Source organism: Phyllostomus hastatus, unplaced genomic scaffold, assembly GCF_019186645.2.
Source record: "Phyllostomus hastatus isolate PE091 unplaced genomic scaffold, TTU_PhHast_1.1 phas_contig_402, whole genome shotgun sequence".
NCBI lineage: Eukaryota > Metazoa > Chordata > Mammalia > Chiroptera > Phyllostomidae > Phyllostomus > Phyllostomus hastatus.
The window spans coordinates 10,923,238-10,943,813 of record NW_025333873.1 but is presented as its reverse complement, the minus strand read 5'-3'; positions in this window follow the sequence as shown (position 1 = coordinate 10,943,813).

Below are 20,576 nucleotides of genomic sequence, written 5' to 3'. Positions count from 1 at the left end.
TCATTCACAACCCTACCTTCCAAGAACCTACAGTGTAGCGGTGGGAGGTAAAAACTAAAAAACTGTAGGGATATAATAGGGTGAATCCTGTGGTTGAGGTAAGGCCAGAGGAGGAAACAACTATTCTGACCTGGGGGAGTTGGGGAAAGCCTTATAGAAAAAAGGAAGGAAGGAAGGAAGGAAGGAAGGAAGGAAGGAAGGAAGGAAGGAAGGAAGGAAGGAAGGAAGGAAAAGAAAGAAAGAAAGAAAGAAAGAAAGAAAGAAAGAAAGAAAGAGGAAAGGCCACCTTTGCATCGAGTCTTGGAGGATAGGAGTTGAACTTGATTTTGCTTGCGTTTCTGTTAATCCAGTGATTCTCCACTGAGGGCAAGTTTGCCTCCCAGGGGACATTTAGCAGCGGCAGGAGGCATTGGTTGTCACGACCTGGGAGGTGGGGGTACTGCTGGCATCTCATGGGGAGAGGCCAGGGATGCTTCTAAATGTCCTGCGGTGCACAGGATGGCTTCTGCAACACAGAATCGAGGTCAGTGGTGCTGCGATTGAGAAACCCTGTGTGGAGGTTTGAATCAAAGTATACGAGGAGACTGCTGAGTGGCTAACAGTTCCTGTGGCTTTGGGTGTCTCCCATGTGGATCGGGGTGGACCTCGTATTACGAACTAAATCTTTGTGCTCCCCAGATTCATATGTGGAAACCCTAACCTCCAATGCGGTGGTAGTTGGAGACGGCGCCTTTGGGAGGTGATGAGGGTTAGATGAGGTCTGATGGTAGAACCCTCATGGTGGAATGAGTGCCTTTTAGAAAATGAGAAAGAAACACAGGTTTCTCTCTCTCGCTGAGTAATACAACGGCCTTGGAGGTATCCCATGCACATGAGGGACCCTGGGCCTTAGGGTTCACTGGCGTCACATGATGCCCGTGCCCTGTCCAGCTCAGACTGTGGTGACCAGGCCCCAATACCTAGACCGGATGCCTTGTCACAGCTTGGACCTGTAAGTCTTTGAACATCTTCCTCGGCCAGGGAAATGTCAGGATCTCTGGGCGTGTCCCACAGCCCACGCAGTGTGAGGCAGGGCTGAGGGTCACGCTTTCCCACGAGCAGCTACCCACCGGCTGAGAACCCACAGCTGCCACAGACCCCCGGCCCAGCCAGGCTTTCTGTTTCTTTCCTGGAGTTCTTGTCACTTCGCTCTTTTCCAAGTGACGTCGCTCGCAATGTGTGGGTCACAGAAAGGCTGCCGTGGTTCCATCCATGATCCTCTGTGATAATAAGACGCAGTGTCAGGCCTGAGGGTTGCCTGCTTGCGAGGGCTGTGAGAACACACCTTCGAAAGGAGCACGGGCGGGGGGTGGGGGGGGGCAGAGCCCTGGAAAGATGCCAAGAGGGCGGCGCTGCTCTTGGGGGGTGTTGCTCACTGGCCGTGACCCTGGTCCGTCCCTTCTCCCCGGGGGCCCTCAGCGGAGCACTGGGCTTTTCTGGATCATCGCAGACCCTTCCAGTGGAACGTCTATGGACAGACCCGGCAGCTTGCTCTGCTGCTCCCCTGGGCTCGGTGGCCTGGCCCTTCTGAGAAGACAGCGGGGACAGGGGAGCCTTTGGCCATCACATGTGGAACTTCTCTTACGTGGAGGATTCACCAAAAAGCCAAGCACACTGGAAAACAAACAAGCAAATGAACAAATTCGCCGGGTTAAAGTTTCTGTATAGAAGCCCCGCTCCTGTGCTTTGGGGTGTGTGTGTGTGTGTGGGAGGGTGGGGGGGTGAGCAGGAGTGGGAGTGGGGAGGAAATGACCTTTGCCTGGCATGGTTGCATTATGCAGGGACCCCCACCCCCCACCCCCCGCCTTTGGGCAACCCTCCAGCAAGCAGCCTGCTTACGGGATGCGAGGATGCAGGAGAGGGTCATGGGGCCTTCATCATCAGAGGAAGAATTCCTCCGTCTGGCTGGAGAGGAGACAGTGCATGAAAAATGGTGGCAAGGGGTCAGGAGGCGAAGGCAAGTGAGAAAACACTTTCATCTATTATCCTGGGGTCAATGGGTTCCCATCAGGGAACCTTGAGGCCGCAATGAATGGCCCATTGCAGGAGGTGCAGCATTGTGTCGCGGCCGCCCCATGGACCTGACAGGGCAGCTCACGGGGCTGGAGCCCCCACATCACAATCCCCCTTCTCGGGACAATAGCGCCTAAGAAAGTGGTGGGTGGCTGGCCTCCCAGGAGCCTGCTTCTCCTTATCAAAGGGCTTTCACGGGAACGCCCCGGCCTGCTCGGGAAGGAGGGAGAGCTGTCCGTCCAATACCGTGAAGGCATTTCAGGCTCATTCCAAAGTCCCCGTCATGGCAATTAGGTGGGCCTGTATTGAATTTCGTCCAGAACCAGTGTGGGTTTCTCAGCTGTTCCCGCTTTTAGTGGCCATACATATTCTTGGAATTGAGTAATTTCTGTTTGACAAACAACACATTCCTGTTTAAAATAAAGCTCAAAGCCTAGGATGCAAAGGAAACACACAGTTTCTCAAAAGAAGATGTCCACGGGGCCACGTGTGTCCACTCAGCCACAGCAGGCGTGGGTCACAGGCAGGCAGCCCCCTGGTTTGGGCTAAACCACCATCTCGCCTTCTTTCTGGCCCTTTCTTGTCAATAACCCGTGGCTGTGAGTTTGGAAACACCCTGTAGATTAGTTGTGGTGTGATGTTGTGTCTCCTTTCATTGAGTTAGGGCTCTGTCGCTTCCGTGTCTATGAAAATACTCATATGTCTGTGGAATGAAGAGAACACAGTATTTCTATAGCGTTCCCACAAGTCCCTGCCGCCCCAAGCTTTGGGGTCAGGCTGGGAGAGAAATGAGCGGTGGCCAGCGGTGTGATTTTGTGGTACTATCATCACGTCTGGCACAGCGCCTAGGACCTCCTATCCCAGGATGAGTGCACGTGGCATTTAGCAAACCTCCAGCCTCCAGATCTAGGGCCGATACTTACATGACACGCAGACACCTGGGCTGCGGTGGTCATGTTGGGCACAGGCCAGTGTACACAAGCTGAGATTTGGTGCGAAAGGAAAGGTCGATCTGTATAGCCCAAGGTGTATCAAATGGCCCTCCTGAGTATTCCAGCTGGCGATTTACTTCTCAAGACTGTTGAGGGACAAACCCACAAGAAAATGAAGATACTAAAGAAAACAGGTATTGGCCCCTGCTCACGTTGGGAAGAAACTAACGTGTAGATGAGTGCAAACTGGTGTGGCTACCATTATGAAAGAGGTACACATGAGCTACACTCTACATGCTGAGCACCTTGAACTTTAAACATTTATTTCTAGGGCACGACAAGGTTTCCTAGTGTGCTGGGTTGAATAATGCCACCCCAAAATTCATGTCCACCCAGAACCTCAGACGTGACTATTTGGCAAAAAGCATTTTTGTAGGTGTAATTTGTTAACACAAGGTTGTCCTGGATTGGGGTGGCCTTAAACCCAGTGACTGGTTCCTTATAAGTAGGCCGCATGTAGACAGAGGCAGAGGTTGCAGTGACGCAGCTAAGGAGTGCGGGGGACTGATGGCCACCACAAGAAATCGGGAGACAGGTATGGAACAGGCCCTCCCTAGGATCCCGTAGGCGGTACCCACCTCGGTGACATCTTGATTTCAGATGTTGGGCTTCCTGAAGTGTGAAAGAATACATTTCTGTATTTGAAGCCACCAAGAGTGTGGTCATTTGTTATGGCAGCCCTGGGAAACTAATACACATAGTGTGTGTCAATGAAATTTCATGAAAAGGATTGAATGAAAATCTCCACAATTGCATGGAGTGGCGGCAGTGCCGAGGGCTAACCACGGAGAGAGGTGAGGCCGGAACCACAGGTGAAGGGGAGACGGAAGCAGAGAGGTGTGACACAGGGAGGAAGCCTGAGGCCCAGTGGATGGCGTATGACAGAAATGGAGGAGGCACATGGGAGGGGTGGAAGGTGGAGAGGGACAAGGAGACAGGGCCGGGTCATAAATACTTGTGAGCTGCACGAAGAACTTCGGGATTTATTCCTTTCCTATCCTCCCCACCTCTTCTCCATTAAATGTGATCTCTTGTTATATAGACAGCACACAGAATAGCAGTAAGTTGATGGATGTTGCAGGGGGAAAAAAAAACAAGATAACGCTGCCCGGTTCTTCATAATACAGTATTGCACACAAAACAAAAGAAACACAGACGCTGAATCACAGTGGTGTGATATATACAGGCGCAGATCAAAAATAAAATAGTATATCTCAGAGTTGCCTGTTTGCCTTTTCCATTAGACACAAAGCACAAAAAGAAACAGCTTTCTCTATTGGGAGAACAATCATACCAAAGGATCCTGCTGACATTTTTCAGGGAATTTTTATTCCAAAATAGTGACGCATCTTCCCTGGATCTTTCCAGTGTGGTTCAAGTTATAGGATTTGAAAACCATGAACTCAGAAGTTTTTTGAGCACTGGAAGATTTGGAAGGTCTCCATGAATAAGTTAATAAATTCATCCATCCGCCAATCCATCCATTCATCCATCCATTCATCCCAACCATCCTCGAAAAGTCATTCTTGACTTCTGTTCTGGTTCAGGCACTGCCCGAGTCCTTCAGGAAATGCAGATAATCAAACCATTGACCTTGCCCTTGAGAAACTCTTAGTAAAACCTAAGGGGTCAAGTCATTCACCCAATGCCTTGTGTGTGACAAAAGAGAAACCTAGCCTACTGAACAATTTGTCTGTAGTTTCTAAACTTGTGTTTCCTGAAATATACATTTTTTTGAAAAGAGATTTTCCCAAGATTCTTTTTTAAATTAAATGTATTGGGGTGACCTTGGTTAATAAGATTGTACGGATTGAAGTGTGCGCTTCTATGATCCATGACCTGTATACTGCACTGTGTGCCCACAACCCAAAGTCAAAGTCAGATCACCCACACGTGAGTGAAATCACATGGTTCTTAGCTTTGTCTGTCTCACTTAGTTTGCTTAACATGCTATTCTCAAGGTCCATCCATGTTGTCATAAATGGCAGTATTTTATCCTTTCTTTTTTTTAAGATTTTATTTATTTATTTTTAGAGAGGGGAAGGGAGGGAGAAAGAGAGAGAGAAACATCAATGTGTGGTTGCCTCTCATGTGGCCCCCACTGGGGACGTGGCCTGCAACCCAGGCATGTGCCCTGACTGGGAATCGAACCTGCGATGCTTTGGTTCGCAGCCCGTGCTCAGTCCACTGAGCTACGCGAGCCAGGTACTTTATCCTTTCTTATGTCTGAGTAGTATTCCATTGTACATATAGGCCACATCTTTTTTATCCAATCACCTATTGAAGGGCACTTTTGTTGTTTCCGTGTTTTGGCCACAGTGAATAATGCTGCAACGAACATAGGGGTGCATATATCTTTTTTAAATGTTTTCAAATTTTGAGGGTAGCTACCCAGAAGAGGAATTGATGGGTCATATGGTAATTTTATTCTTAATTTTTTGAGGAACCTCCACACTTTCCCAAGATTCTTTAATGGCTCACCCTTCTGCTGCAGAAAGCTGATTCTATTTTTGTCCTGTCCTTTGTAAACAAACAAATAAACAGGCATGAGCCTGAATAGTTTTGAGTGCTCCGCACTTTCTGAGCCCTTTGCCCAAAATATCTTTCCTCGGCTTGTCTGACAAATGTCTCCTTGCCTGCCCTTCAAGATGACTACATAGTCAGGTGACCCTCCTCTGTGACACCGTGCCTGACCCTTGGATAGAGCAGACGTTCTGTCTCCTGTGTTCTCAGAGCGCCCTGGGATTCCGCAGTCCACTCACACTGCAGTGCTGTGACCTTCCTATTGTCCCCGCACCTCGTGACGTCCTTATCTGGTTCAGCAGTGCCTGGGTGAACAGGACACTCCGGGTCACCGTGGCATCCGGGGACTGCATGTGTAGCCAGGAAAGGCCTCCCACAGGAGATGGCAGCCGAGGTGCAGCGTGCTGTCAGAGTGGGGTGAGGGCAAGAGAGAGGGATGGGGATGTTCCAGCCAAGGGACTTGTCGTGAAGACATGCGAACAGGATGTGCTAGGTATGTCTTGATAAAAGATAAGAGATGTAGCCCTGGCTGGCGTAGCTCAGTGGATTGAGCTCGAGCTATGAACCAAAGCATCTCAGGTTCGATTCGCAGTCAGGGTACATGCCTGGGTTGCAGGCCACGGCCGCCAGCAACCGCACATTGATGTTTCTCTCTCTCTCTCTCTCTTTCTCCATCCCTTCCCTCTCTAAAAATAAATAAATAAAATCTTAAAAAAAAAAAAAGACAGGAGATGTGGCCATGGGAGGAGAAACTGAAACAGTCCACAAGGGCAAAATGGGAATGGTCTTAGTGTAGTCAGGAGAGTTTGGGATTCCTCCTGTAAACAGTAGGAGACAGGATGGTTGTTGGAGTACACCAAGGCGCCTTGGTTTAATCCAACTTCTCCAGATTGCAGGGCCTAAGAGGTCCAGCTGGTGACCTGACCTTGCGGTCTGAGGGCAGACGTGGCAGACACCTCAGTGTTCCACAGTTCCCTGTCGCTCCTGGCCATTTGCATCCAGAAGTAGCTGCTGAATGTGTCCTCAAAGGATCTTTAATAGTCCCACTGGCTAATGTGTCACCAGACCTTGTTGTCACCCACCCCGCCAACAGTTTCCTGCCTCTTCCTTTGCCTGAGGACTCCTCCTTTGCTGGTCCTCAGAGCAATCAGGACGGTGCTAGGCCCACCCAACCCCCTTGTTCGCACGCCCTTGTCCACCGAGGTGTGGTAGGTGCCCCACATTTCTTCCTACGTGCTGAGCTGCTCAGAACCCAGTGGTGGGAAGCAACTCCCATGTTATGATTGCGCATGTCACCGGGCTCTGCTAGGCTGTCCTTGACCATGGTGATAGCGGCTGGAATCTTTTGAAGGTTCTCTTGCCCACGTGTTTGGTGCCTGAGTGGGAAACTCTCAGACACCTGGGACTGAAACAGCTGAGCTTATGTCACTTTCTCAGGCGCTTCATGAAGTCTTCTCAGAGTCAAGTTTAAAAAGGTTAGCTTGCCCCTCGGTGAAGCTCCGAGGACGACTTGCCTGGAAGCGAATGGCACAGAAGCCTCAGGGCCCCTCATTTGCACCAACTGTTTCCAAGGCTTCCCTACTGGGTAAGTACCAGGTCCCCCTACGGTCCTCTTCTTTCCTGCAATTTTTTTGCACATGCAGCTGGATTATTGCTCTAGAAGTGCCGCTGTATGCGTGCTGCCCTCCAGTTTGCTAGAAGTGCCAAGAAATTGCCTACAAAGGTCACAGAACTCGGACTAGGCAGGTAACACCAAGGTGTGAGGCGAGGAGGGGCCTCCAGTTAACCAAACATGCCCTCGGGGCATTCGCGTTCACTTTTTCTTTTTAACACTCAGGGGCCAAATAACAATGGCTGTGGATCAGTTTCAGCTTGCAGCCTGCGGGAGGTGATGAGCTTATGGACTTGACCTAGATGTTAAAAAAAGCCAGACACATCCCCTTCCCATCCAGGATCCTCTACAGTCAGCCTCCTCCGACCGCCTTGCCCACGGCCGTCCTGGATCTGCACCACAGGAGCTACCTCATCTGCCCGAGAGGATTTTCAGCTTCTTTGCTCCCGATTTTGTTTTCTTTCTGCTCAGAGGCCACTCTCTCTCCTGGTCAGCCAGGCCCAGCTGAGACCTCATTAACTCCTGCAAGCTCCCCGGAACCCCAGGAACCTCATGGTTTATCTGCATAACTGATTCAAGGAGGAGCCTCTGGGCTAGCTCTTCCGTTGCTGCCTTGATGTGTCCGGAAAATGTTTTTCTGCCTCTCCTGTGCCTCCGCAGCTAGAGCGGGAACTCGTGGAGAGCAGGGGGCCTACTTTTACTAAGTCTCCAGCCCTCCACTCTTCCAAAGACCTGCCACACAGCCTGGCTCATCACAATGGGTGCTCAGTCAGCCTCCTGACCTGACTGATGTTATTTGCATGTGTAATGTATAGGTTTCTTTGCCGGCTTCACAGTGAAAGTGATCTGAAACTTAAACTAGAAAACATCAAAATGGTTTCATCCCTTGGTTTTGTGTATCTGTGCTTTGGGTGTGAAGTTATCTTGCTTGCATCATTCCCTTGGCATCGCTATGTTGTCCCGGCACTGGAGGTCTGCAGGGCCCCTGGGCTGAGTCCACTGCTCCTGTGACCCATGCTCGTGTCCTCCTGCCACCACCCAAACTTGTGATGGAGGAGGAGGCAACCACACAATTTTATTCAGGAACATGTGTAATTGAGTTGCCCACGAGCTGTCCAAGGGGAGATGTCAAGGAGGCAGCTGAATATAAGCCAGAAGTTTAGGAGAGGTCTCTGTGCTTGAGAAAGGAATTAAGACCCTGGGGTAGGGAAGGCACTTTGCTTTTTAATATCCATTTGCCTCATTTTCTTAATACTAAGTACTCCAGTCAGATTATAAGTGACATCCTTCAGCTTCCCTCATGGCCAGGCATGGCTGCGTTTAGGCTACTGAAACAGAATCACAGGGAATGTTCCTTAAAAAGGCTCCCTGTCTTCTCCCTTCCTGCGTGCTGCTGTGTGGGGCCTGTCTGTGATGGCTGGTGCTCTAGAACTCAGATCCTGATGCTCTGTTGTCCCCATCTTGCAATTCACCCGTTATGAACAACGGTAGCACATTTTCCTTTTGCAGTGTCTCCTGCGGTGTCTGGGGCCAGCCTTCCCTTCACCGTGGCCAGACAGCAAACCAAAAATGAAAAAGAGCAACAAAACTGGATCATCTTCCTATACCGGGGGCTGTCCTGGCCAACAGACGGGGCCATTTACTTCAAGTGCACAGAACAAAATGTTTATGATGCATCCGCCTTCAGAAATTCACTAGACGCACTGCCCATTGGGCGTTGTTGGGTGGAGACCACTCTCACCCTCCCTCTCTTTCTGCAGGTCTCTCTGCTTCGTTAGATTTTACGTAACGGAATTGTAAATCCCCAATTCATAAACACAGCAAACGTGTTGGTGGTGGTGGTGAAGATGAATTCTGTCCCCAGACGTACGTTAAAAGAATGCTGTATCAGACAGAGTGCTAGTCATTGTATTTAGCTATTTACTTTTATTTCAGAGATGTGGGAACTGCGACCCACAGAGCTAAGCCATTTTTCACAAAATCATACTGCTCGTAAGTGAGGAAAACCCTTATCTGGCTTCAATACAGAGCTGGGAGGAGTCTTGCTGATATTACTTGTTTGAATTCTCAATTTTCTCTATTGGGAGCCAGCAGAATTTTGAACATCTTTCATCATCTTTTGGAGACCTCGGGCAAGTATTTCTAAGAAAGCCATCATTTCGTTTCCTGCTGATACTTCCAACATCCTTGTGGTGTTGCTAAGTGGCATTGTCGTATGAAGAGTTTCAACTCCCTCAAGTGGAACCTCAGGAGTGGCATTATCCCTCCCAGTGACGGGTGTCTATTGGAAGAAACCTGTTCACGAGCAGGTGTCTCCTTCTGTGTGGAAACGGAAGCTTTGCACATTCTTCCGCTTTGGTTCCTAACTGCTCTCCAAAGGGAGGAGGAATCGGGCAGAAGGGAAGGGGCCGTAGGTATTTTGGGAAACAGAAGCAGCCCCATTGGGCCACGTACTGGCCCGCTCCGCCCTGCCCTTCACCCACATTCCTCCCTGCTCCCCCGGCCCCTTTTGGAAACTGGCTTCCGGAGCCTGACACATGTTCCTTTGTCTGGCCCCAACTGTTAGAATCTGTCTTCATTCATGAAGCAGGAAGGGAGTTCTCAGAACTGCTTCTGCAGTCTGATGTCATGGGGCAGCCACACGGAGAGCTCGGCCACTTCAAATCGGAGACGCCACGATACGCCGAGGAGACAGCACGCAGCGCCGCCACGCCCCGGGCCCCTGGTGGATAGATGCTCTTCTCTGGCGTCATCTTCCGTTCCGGCGCTCGTCGGCATGCTAGACAGCGTTATCCTCTTGCTAGATGTCAATGTTCTCATTTTCCAGAAAGGAAAACTGAGGCTCCAAAGGTGGTGGGGCGTGTCAGGGCTACTTCCTAAGAAGAGGCAGGGGCTGAGCCCTTGTGGGTGTGACTTCCAAGTTCTCACAGTGCTCGCCTCACCACTGTGCGTGCCAGCAGGACACCACGGCCACCTTCCCTGCTCCTAAAAAGCCAAGAGCTCGTCTTTAGGAAATAGCCATGCCATCTTTGGGGAGACCCTGTTCCCTCTCGGGCCAGGCTCCGGTCCCCAGGCCTGGCCCGCCTCTGCTGGGAGGAGCGTCTGTGCTCAGCCCGGGCTGGAGGGGTGGCCCCGCATTGTCACCGATAATGGTCCAGACCCATTCATCGGCGGGAATCCTATTTCAAACAGCCCTCCGACTCTAATGGCACGCAAAGCGTGAACTAAGCACAGTTTAATGAATTCTGATCTCACAGACAGAGGCTGCCGGATCAGGGACAACCGCGCCCACTCACAAGGCAGAAGAAATCGCCCCGGCCCAGGAAGCCAGGATGCATTCAACTGTTCCTTCCCTTCCTTCCAGGTGGAGAATTTGTTTTTCAGCAGATTCGTTGGAGACGTCTGTGGTAATCGTGATGCACCCTCCTCTTTCTGGGAAGGTGAATTTTTTTTCACCAGGAGAGACACAAGGCCACCCGATCCCATGCACGCTGACAGAAAGGATGAGCTACGTCACGTTAGCCCACTAATAGGATCTCAAATTCACCTTGATTTTTGTGGGAGATATTAACATCTTAGAAAATTCATACATGCCCTCCAATCACCCAGCCCCCTCTGAGGAAAAGCAAGGGGAAAATAGCACCATTGTAACAGTAAGAAAAGAACTGTGACCAGAGAGCTGAGCATGCTTCCTTCTCATCAGCTGAAGAGCCCAGAGGCCTCCCCCTCCAGAGGCTCCCCCCACCTTCTCAGTGCTGCTGTGAAGGGGAATGAGAGGCTGACCCCCAGAGACGGGCCTCCGTGATCCAGGAGGGTGGGGTGTGCCCAGAGCCAGGACCGCACAAGGAGAGTGGCAAGCTTTGGCCCCGTAAACCCAATCATTTACACTTTACAACTGCCCTGGTGTCAGGAGGATTGCCCTTGTTTTGTAGGTGAGGCTACCACGGCACAGAGAGGCCAGGCTACTGGCACAGGCTCACACAGCTATAGAGAGTGGCAGGGCCGGAGGACGTCCCCACACCCCGTTTAAGACCAGCCCCTCTGCCTGCCAAGTCCCAGCTGCGCCGTATTTAAAGTGGGGAGGCGGGGCTGTCTGAACACTAGGTGCCTTTTATTTGCAGTGGCCCCTGCATCATAAAAGCCCTGGCCTTCTAGGAGTTAGAACTGCATGTTTCATTCCTTGAGGAAGGCTGGTGAGGACAGCCGAGGAGGGAGTTCAGTTCTCACTCCATCCTCTCCCTTGCTTCCACACCCGCCACGTTTCCAGCACTGGCCTCAGAGCTGGTATTCAGAGATGACAAAGGACTGTTCCTATCTGTGAGGGACTCACAGTCTTCCAGAGAAAACAGACACTTAAAAATAAACCCATTAAATCTGGGAGATAAATGCTCTGATGCAGATGTATACAGGGAATTGTGGGAGCAAAGTGGGCAGAGCGGCTGACTCTGACAGACCCTCCTAAATCATTTAAACAACTCTGGGCCTCAGTGTCCTGGTTTTTAAAATAAAATGGTAATAACTTGCTTTGCTACTTAGCTAGATGTTAAACCTAAGAAATGTCGCTCCATTTGTCTGAGCCTCCGTTTCCGTGCCTGTGAAGGAGAGAGTGAACTTGCTGTGCAGGGGCTGTGGTGAGGATGGAGTGCAGGGTGCCGGTCAAGCGCTGGGGACGTAAGTAGGTGCTCAGTAAGGGGAGCCTTCTCCTGCTCCCCTCTCCCTGCCTTCCTTTCCTCTGTTTTCTCTTTTGTCCCTTCCTCTGTGTCTTCCCCCTCCTCATTGTCATTGCCATCTACAAGGACAAGTGCAGCAGGATTCGCTCTCTATACTCACCGTGTTCCGGGTTTCACAGGCCAACATGGGGCCCCCAGGACCACGCGTAGGGCCTGGAGCCCACATTCGTCCCAGCTCTCCAGAGACCTGCAGGGAGAACTGCAGGAGTCCTGGGGACCAGCTGGGGTGGGAGCCTCAATTCACACCCCTGTGTGAGCACGCGGCCCTCTCTGAGCCTAAGCTTCCTCAGTGGTAAAACGGGGATGATGACCCCTTTCTCACGGGTGTGTTGGGAATAGTAAATGAGGTCATGCAAGTTAGCTGCTTGACACAGAATGCACCCTCCCTCTCTTTTCTGTCCAGAGGCCTGATGCCTGCCCATAGAACACACACTGGGTTGGGGGTGTCCCGTCCCCCAAATGGCTATGTCCCAGACAGGTCCTCGTGTTCCGCTGGGAGTCTTCCTCCAGGCCAGCCGCCTTTCTGTGGCCGCTCAGTATTTTTCCACCAGGAGAATGCCCAGTCTGAGGAGCTTGTCTTCTCAAGGACAATGTGGCGAAAGGCAACTCGTGGTTTGCTTGTAGGTCTGTGGGGTTGGCTGCATCTTCAGAGAACACCTTCCAGACAATTGCTTTTACCCTGTGAGGGTCTTACATCTGCTCTGTGAGTTAGGTGTTTGATAACAATAGAGATGACATTGAGGCTTACCATGTGCTAGCCACAGAACTAAGCACCTCATTACCTGGAAGAACAGAGAAAATGGGCTCAGGGGGCTTGCAACGAATGTCAACATAACTTTCATCGGCTTCGTTTCACAGATGAAGGCTCAGTGTGTCTGAGATGCGGGAAAAGGGCCCAACTGCTCACAGCAGGTAGAGCTGGGACCTTAGTCCAGGTCTGGCTTTTTCCCTAACATGTTGCTTCCGATGCTATGTCCACCATTCTTGGGTACAGGAGAAGAAAGGACAGAGGGCCTGAGCTGGGACAGGTTGGAAGGTTTTATTCTCTGATTTTTAGGTTCACGTCATAATGGACTTATCCTTGGTCTTCCTGGATGAGGTCTTTGGGGTTGGTGCCAACCAGCCCGTGCCCCGCTGGGCCCCACAGGCGCTCGCTGTAATCCACGTGCTGCTAGTGCTCCCCACTGTCCCCATGGTCCACACCCTCCCGTGATCCACATTCTCCTGTGACCCGTGTCCTCTCCTCTGTGATCCACATTGTCCCCATGAGCCACGTTCTTCCTGAACCTCTGTCCTTCCCACGCCCAATGTCCCCCGAATGACCCACACCCTCCCGGACCGTGATCTGGCTCTCCACTAAAGCCCGCCCCAGTCGTGGCTGATGGGGTAGCCGCTCCTCCCCTGGACACACGCCCTGAGGGCACTTGAGGCCGGCTGAGTGGAATCCCGGTCAAGTGAGAGACCGATGAGATTCAGCCTTGGGCGGCGAGCAGCTTCTCCTGTGATCTGGGCATGCCTTGCCTCCTTGCCTTTCCTGCAGGGTTCCCCGCCGGCACCCCTCTTTACACTCGCTCCACCTACCAGGTCCTACTCTGTGCTCTGGGTTCCTTCCCATGCTCCCTCTCTCCTGGAAGCTCCCCTGGCACCCAGTCTGGTAAGGTGCCCATTCTCTGAGCTCCTATAGCCTTGGGCCTGTGCTGTGTTGGCCCCTGGGACTTTCTCCTCCATCAGACTGTGAATTCTCTGAGGGCAAAGGTCTTTGTCATCCATGTTTCCAGGCTGCTGAGAAAAACGGTTGTGGCTGGTCAGGCAGGACCAGCTGTGCTGCAGGGACCGTGAGCCCTGCCACCTCAGGGGCTTAGCACAACGTGGGTCGATTCCTTATTCACATTAACATTTGGTGCTAGACACGCAGTTCTCCCAGAGGTGCCCGTGTAAGCACCGCTGGGGGGCACGGGCCCTCCCCTGCGGCTGTGTCGTGGAGAGCACCCGGCTGCCTTCCTTCCCAGCGCTCACACGGGATGACGTTCAGGGATCCCACGGGATGTGCCTGGAGTGGCACTCATCACGCCCAGCCCCTGCTGCCGTCCCGGCTCAGCTGCAAGGCAGGCTGGGAAACACGAGGACTTGAAGGAGCACGAACCATCTCGGATGCAGCCTCGAGAGATCGGCTTCAGCTCAGCCTCAGGGGGAACTTCCTCACCACCAGAACTGGTAATGAAATGAGACGTCTTCCTGGGCCGAGAAGCTTAGAACCGGCCAGCTGGCAGAAATCAAGTTGCTTCTCCTCACCTTCACCGGAGGCTTGTGCTCAGACAAATGTCGGCTTTTTCGAGTCAAATGGCCGTGCCCTGGAAGCTCCGTTTAGCCCTGTCAGCCCTGAAGGAGCTCGGTGTTCCCAGCTCCCAGCGTCCTTTGTCCTCTGAGCTCCCGAAGCCTGGAGAGGTGACTTCTTTCTTCCCGGGAGCTGCTATTTATAACATCCAAAGGACCCCTGCTCCCTGGGTTCTGTCCCCAGCCTCAGAAAAGCGAGTCTGCCTGCCCCCAGCAGCCCCGCCCCCTCACCCGGCCTCTCTCCCCCCAGAGCAGTCCCGTAAATAAAGGATGAAAGGCTCTGTAATTATTACCATTCGACAACACAGAGACTGTCAAAACCAGGGGTCCAACAAAAGCCTTTACATAAATCACAGCTGATACAATGGCTCTGGGCAGAAGGGAGAGGGGCTTAGAGCCCGGGAGCTGCCGCTGAAAGAAGGTTTGTGTCTGGGGGAGGACTGGCCGGAGTCGGCAGCCCCCAGGGGAGAGACGGGGGGCCTGGCATCTGAACAGGGGGCAAGCCCGTGATGCCACACACCAGACAACGGAGGACACAGACAGAGTGAAGACTGGGGAGAGATCCCACGTGTGACAAACCCATGGGGCTGGATGGCCCAGATATTGGGACTGTGCAGGTCACAACCCCATCGTCACCAGCTCACACTCTGGCCTGTTGGAGCCACCCACTGTGGGGGCACCAGAAGCACAGGCCCCGGGTGGTTTGCACTCGGGGAACTGGGGAGACAGGCAGGGCTCTGGGGTCCAAAGAGGGGCCCTGGCGTGAGCTGGGCTGCCCAGAGAAAGCTTCTCGAAGGTAGACGTGCTTTGTAGGAAAGGTGGTTTTCTGATAGACAGGCCGGAGAGTGGGTCCCATCAGGGTCAAGGGAGGTGGCTGAGCCAGGCCTCGTGCCCGGCAAGCACACACGTGCACGGAGCTGGGACACCACAGCGATGCAGGAGCCCCGTCCCCGCTGAAGCCAGAGACCTCTTCAGGGGGCGGCAGTTCCGGGGAGCAGGGGAATCGGGGAGAGATTTCACGTGTCTGGGCACAGCCACCATCCCTTTAGAATAAGCCACGCAGTGGTGCATTGAGAATTCAGTGGCCTTTGACAAATGCTGGTGGCCCCTCCTGTGTGCCGTGCTCTGCTCCTCTCCTCCGAAGATGAATGAGACCTTGTCCTGAAGAGGTTTGGTCTGGGGCAGGAGGTAGACACAGTCATGAAAGCTCTAACGCAGGGTGCCGAGTGCAGAGAGACATATGCCAAGAGGTGATGCGGCAAAGCGGGGCACCTGTGGCTCTAGAATCAAACTTCCCGGGTTTGAATCCCAGCCCTGCCGCTGGCAGGCTTGGTGATCTTGGGTGAGTCATTTAACCTCTCCGTGCCTGAATAATGCCTGGTGTCTCATCACCGTCTGTGAGCAGTAGTCTAACTTCAAGTTGCTTGGATAGCGAGCGATGGTGTGTAAAGCATGTTAGCCCCTGTGCTCTAATCTGGCCCGAACACAGCAGGGATGCATCTGCTCTCTCCATTGAGAAGAGGAGCCAACTAAGGCTCCAAGTGGAAAGCTGACGTCCCCAAGCTCGCACAGCCAGAGTGACAGGGCAGGCCTTACCCCACGGTGTGCGTTTTCTGTGCTGAGTTCACTCCACATGGGGTTGTGCCTCTCTGGTGCAGGGGTAGGGAGTAGGGTGCTCTGACCTGCTGCAGAATCACCAGGTGATCCCGAAGCAAGCCAGCCCCGGCCCTTCCCAGAGCGGGGCTCCCCGGCCGGGGCTGCAGGCAGCCAGGCAGGAAGGCAAGCCTCTGCACTGAGACTCCTCTGAAGGTGTCGGCAACTTGCAGGGGCCCGGGGAGATGCTGAGGACCGTATGGTGCTGGGTCCGCTCCCTGTTCCCCACGATGTCCTGCGGCTCTTGGGTAGAACCTTAATTCTGGGGATGGAGTTGTCCCCACTGACCTCTCTGGAGTCCTGGGGTCCCAGCTGGCCTCTAGGGTGGCTGGAGGCCCACCAGAGTTCCTCACCACATTCTACCTGATGACACCCCTAGGTTATCCTCCAGGGCTCCTGAGGGAAGGGTCCTTCTTGATTTGTCATGCTCTGTGCCGTTATAGTGAGCCACAGCCTGGCATTGGGAGTGAAAGCAGAACCCGGTGGGATGTGGTGGCTCCCCAAAGAACACACCCCCTGAATGATCCAGGCAGACAGTGACCCTGGAGGGTGTGTGTGTGTGTAGCGTGTGGGCTGCAAATCCTTCATGAGAGCCCAGGTGTTGGGGGAGGGGCGACGGTGAGGGCTGGAGGCCATCAGGAGGACTTGCGGAGCCACAGGAAGGAGAGGGAAAGGTGTGTGGGAGTTAATGAGGGTCAGACTCTAGAAACAAACCCTGGAAGTGGTCACCCCCGTTGCACCCCAATGCGTGCCCTCACCAGCCGTGCCTGCTGGAGAAAGCCAGGCTGCAGTCTGGGAGCCCGGCCAGGGTGGTCCTCAGGGGCTTCTGACAGCAGGATGACCCTTCTGTTCTGCTGAGGATCTGTCCTTTTAAGCCATGATTGTGACTCATTAGTGGGTCCACATGGCAGGTCAGGGTCTGCATGTCAAAATATAGAGTAGTGCCTGGTAGAATGGAAAAGAGAGTGCATTGCACATAGCAGGGTCCGTATGAAGTACACTGTGAAGATCCATAGTGGGATACATACAGTATAACAGGTATTCTTATCGTGTGAGTCAGAAAGCACTCATATCTCTGCTGCGGCGTTTCAGTCTGTGAAATAGGCTCGCCCCACCGAGCTCAGGCAGCTCTGGGCTCAGATGGCTCCCCCGGGCCCCTGGGCAAGCTGCTTCCACATCTGTCGGACGGGACAGGTGCCTGGCAGGACTGCTGTATGCGTCACACCAGATACAGGGCATGCAGTATGGATGAGGCTTGCGAGATGTTCACTCCCCGGCCCCTCTCCCGGCCAAGTCACAGTAGCAGAGGGAGGGGTTTCCTGGTGGGTTGACCAGGGACCAGCAATGTGGGGTGCCACCACGCACATGGAGGGGCCAGACTGACTAGCGGCCCCAGGCTCTATCAGAAGGCCCTGTGGCTGGTCTCACTGCAGTTAAGATCCTCCTCATTTCCACGTGGGGACTGTAGACACTGTGGCATGGGGTGCCATCCACCCACCTTCCTGTGTGTCTCAGGCAGAGCCTGGTGTGCAGGCTGGAGGCAGGGGGCAGGGCTAGAATGGGGCATCTGTCGGTCCGTTAGTCTGTGGAGCTGCATTGGCAATGGACCACCCTCTGCTCTCCTGTTCTTTCCCCCTCACACTACCTGAGAGTCCTACGCAGAGAGCCAGCCTTGCCAGACCCGCCCCTGAGTCGGCGGCACGGGAGAAGGAGAGGGAGTTAACTTTTGGCCTGCTGTCAGGGGCGCAGCCTGCCAAAGCCGCCCGAGTAATTTGGTTCCTTTCCTTAGCTGACTGGGTGCCAGCCACAAGCGCGGATTAGGCAGGGAAATTCTGCATGGAGAACTCTCCCCCTTGGCGCTCCGATCCTATTGTCTCCTGAGAGTGACAGCCCCTGGTGGTGCCAGCACTCACCGATCCCCTGGCAGGTCCCCAGGACAGATCAGCTTCCCGTTCCTGAAAAGAGGGATTTGTTAAAGAGCTGGAGTTCAAAGAAAGGAGAGGCAGGAGAGGACGAGGCCACGGAGTAAAAGTTACGCCTGGTTTGTTAATTAAAGAGACAAGCCCTCTAATACTAATGCTGATGCCAGCAGGGGACGCGGCATTTCTCAAACTCAGCTCCTCTGGGGACGATGTCAGTTCTTCGGTTCTGCCCACACTCCCTGAACACCTACTGGGTGCCAGGAGCTGGGCCCCGTGCTGCCGGGATGGAGATGAATAAATGTGCATGAAAGAGTCCTCCCTGCTTACTCTCAAGAACACACACACACACACACACACACACACACACACACACACACAAGGATAACAATGTCTAATGTTTATTGAGGGCCAGGCACCATTACACGTTTTTATTCACATCGACTAATTTAAACATCACAATAATCCTTTCAGAACCATTACGGTACCCTTAAAGATGGGAGAACATAAAGCATTGACTGCAGTGGGCTGTGCATGTTTTCAATGATCTCTGGAAAATTAGGAAATAAAAACCAGCCCCAATACGCAGCATTTGGCCATTTCCATGGCGGTCGTATATTCACTGCATGGCGTCATTGGGTGTGGAGTTGGGAGACGCCATGCAGAAGTGGCCCATGAACGGGCTCTAACACACCAAGGGATGTCAAGAAGCTTGTCCAAACTCACAGAGTAAGGGTCAGGCTTTGTACCCAGGTCACCTGGTTGCTGAGCCTATTCCCAGTCACCAGGTAGCCCCAGCCTGCGATGCCCGAGAGAAGGGGCTCAGTGCAGAGGGGGTCGTTCTGAAGCGGACTGAGATGAGGTGTGTCATGTGCCCACAACTCAGATCCCACTCCCCAGCCAGAGTCCTCTTTGCCCCTCCTGCTCTGTTCCCCTCCCCTCCTCCCCTACAAACAACTGGGCCCAGTCACTCCAGGTTCAAGAGACCCAGGTAGGTTGCAACACCTTTCTGATGCAGAACACCCAAGGTTGAGACCCTTTTAGTATCCCAGTAAGATAAATATTGTAACTGCTAATGAGGTCTCTAACTCCTCTCTCTGTATATAATTTTCATCTCATCATCACAGCATGCCTGTGAGAAATACAGTTAAAATTCATCAGCACAAAAGTAGAAAAGAGAGTCCCCACCTGCCAGTTTCCCCCTTTAGTGTATCCTACATGCTGGACGATGTCTTCTTGAGCCTACTTACTACCCTGGCAGCCTCCTGCTAGAGTCTTCAGTAACTTCCATTACCTACAGATCAAGTCTAGGCTTTTTAGTCAGGAATTCAAGACCAGCCAAGGTCTTACACATCCATTCATCCATCCATTATGCGTCCGTACATCCATCCATCCATCCATCCAGTACTCATTCAGTAAATATCAAGTGCCTACTACAAGACAGAAGATCACTCTACTAAGTGAAGTATGGCCATTTCAACCTTACCTTCTGTTACTTTATATTCACTCATTCATATAGTCAACCATCACTGAGCATTCAGTATAATGCTAGGTTCTGGAGACACAAAGGTAAATAAGACACAAACTCCACTTTTGAGTTTTGTGTATCCAAGGCTAATTTGGTTGCTTGTTTTGCTAAAACATCTTCCTGCCTCTGTGCTTTTGTGCACGCTCTTTTCTCAAACCCACAAGGCCCTCTGTACATTTCTGAGCACCTGCGTTGTATTCATTCTTCAAGGCTGCCATGAGGCCTCCTTCATGGAGCCTCCTCTCCTCCTCTGGTTCACCTGCTAGAACTGAGCACACCTCCCTGCATCTCCCACTGCAGGCTTCACTCCCTCTTATGACCCTTCTCTTTCTGTCTCGGGTTACATCCATTTGTACCCATCTTCATGCTCTGTTGTTAGAACAGGACCTCCTGGAGCTCTGGGAGCTAGTGGATCTGCCCTCCTGTCCCCGTAGGGAGAAGGTGAGCAGAAAGTGCTGGTGGATGCTTGAGGAAGGGAAAAAGCCCGTGAAGGTGAGAAAATGTTGTCTTTTCTTTGCCGCCATGTCCCCACTTTTTGCACAAGAACACAGCTAAGGGCTTTCCAGATAGAATACTCCAGGGCTGTTTGGACTCCTGTAAGTTGCCTGGTGTGTCTTCTATTCTTCTCTCAATTTTTTTAATGCATAGCTTTATTAAAATGACAATCACTCCTAGGAGCAAACTAAGACATTCAAACATAAGGTATGAGAATTGGAAGGGACCTGAAAGATCCTTTAGTTTTAGCCCCTATTTTAGATCTGAGGAAATCAGACCCAGAAAGGCAAAGTAACTTACTTGGATCACCTTGTAAATGATCGCAATTAACTTTATAATATGTTGTAGTAATTGCTTATAAAAGGTTCAGCCATTCATTCAACTACTCTACAAGTCAACTATGTGTCAGGCAAAAAGACATTTCTCAACCATGCAGGGAAAGGAAAAGTACATTGATTGGTAGTCCAATTCTTTAGAAACGTTTCCATTAAGAGCAGCAAAAAGGAAACCAAATGACAGCTCACATAAGGCAAATTTCAGTTATCTGGAACATTTACCTACGGGAAGTGCCCATTTACATGCTAACAGAGCAGTAAGACAGGTCTGTGTGTCGATGACCGTATTTCCTTGTGTGCAGGGAGCAGTCCAGACTTTCTCCTCTGCCCCAGCACAATGATGAACAGTGCCTCCGTTCATTCTAGGGGTTGTTCAGGCTCGGACAATAAATGACACAGTCAT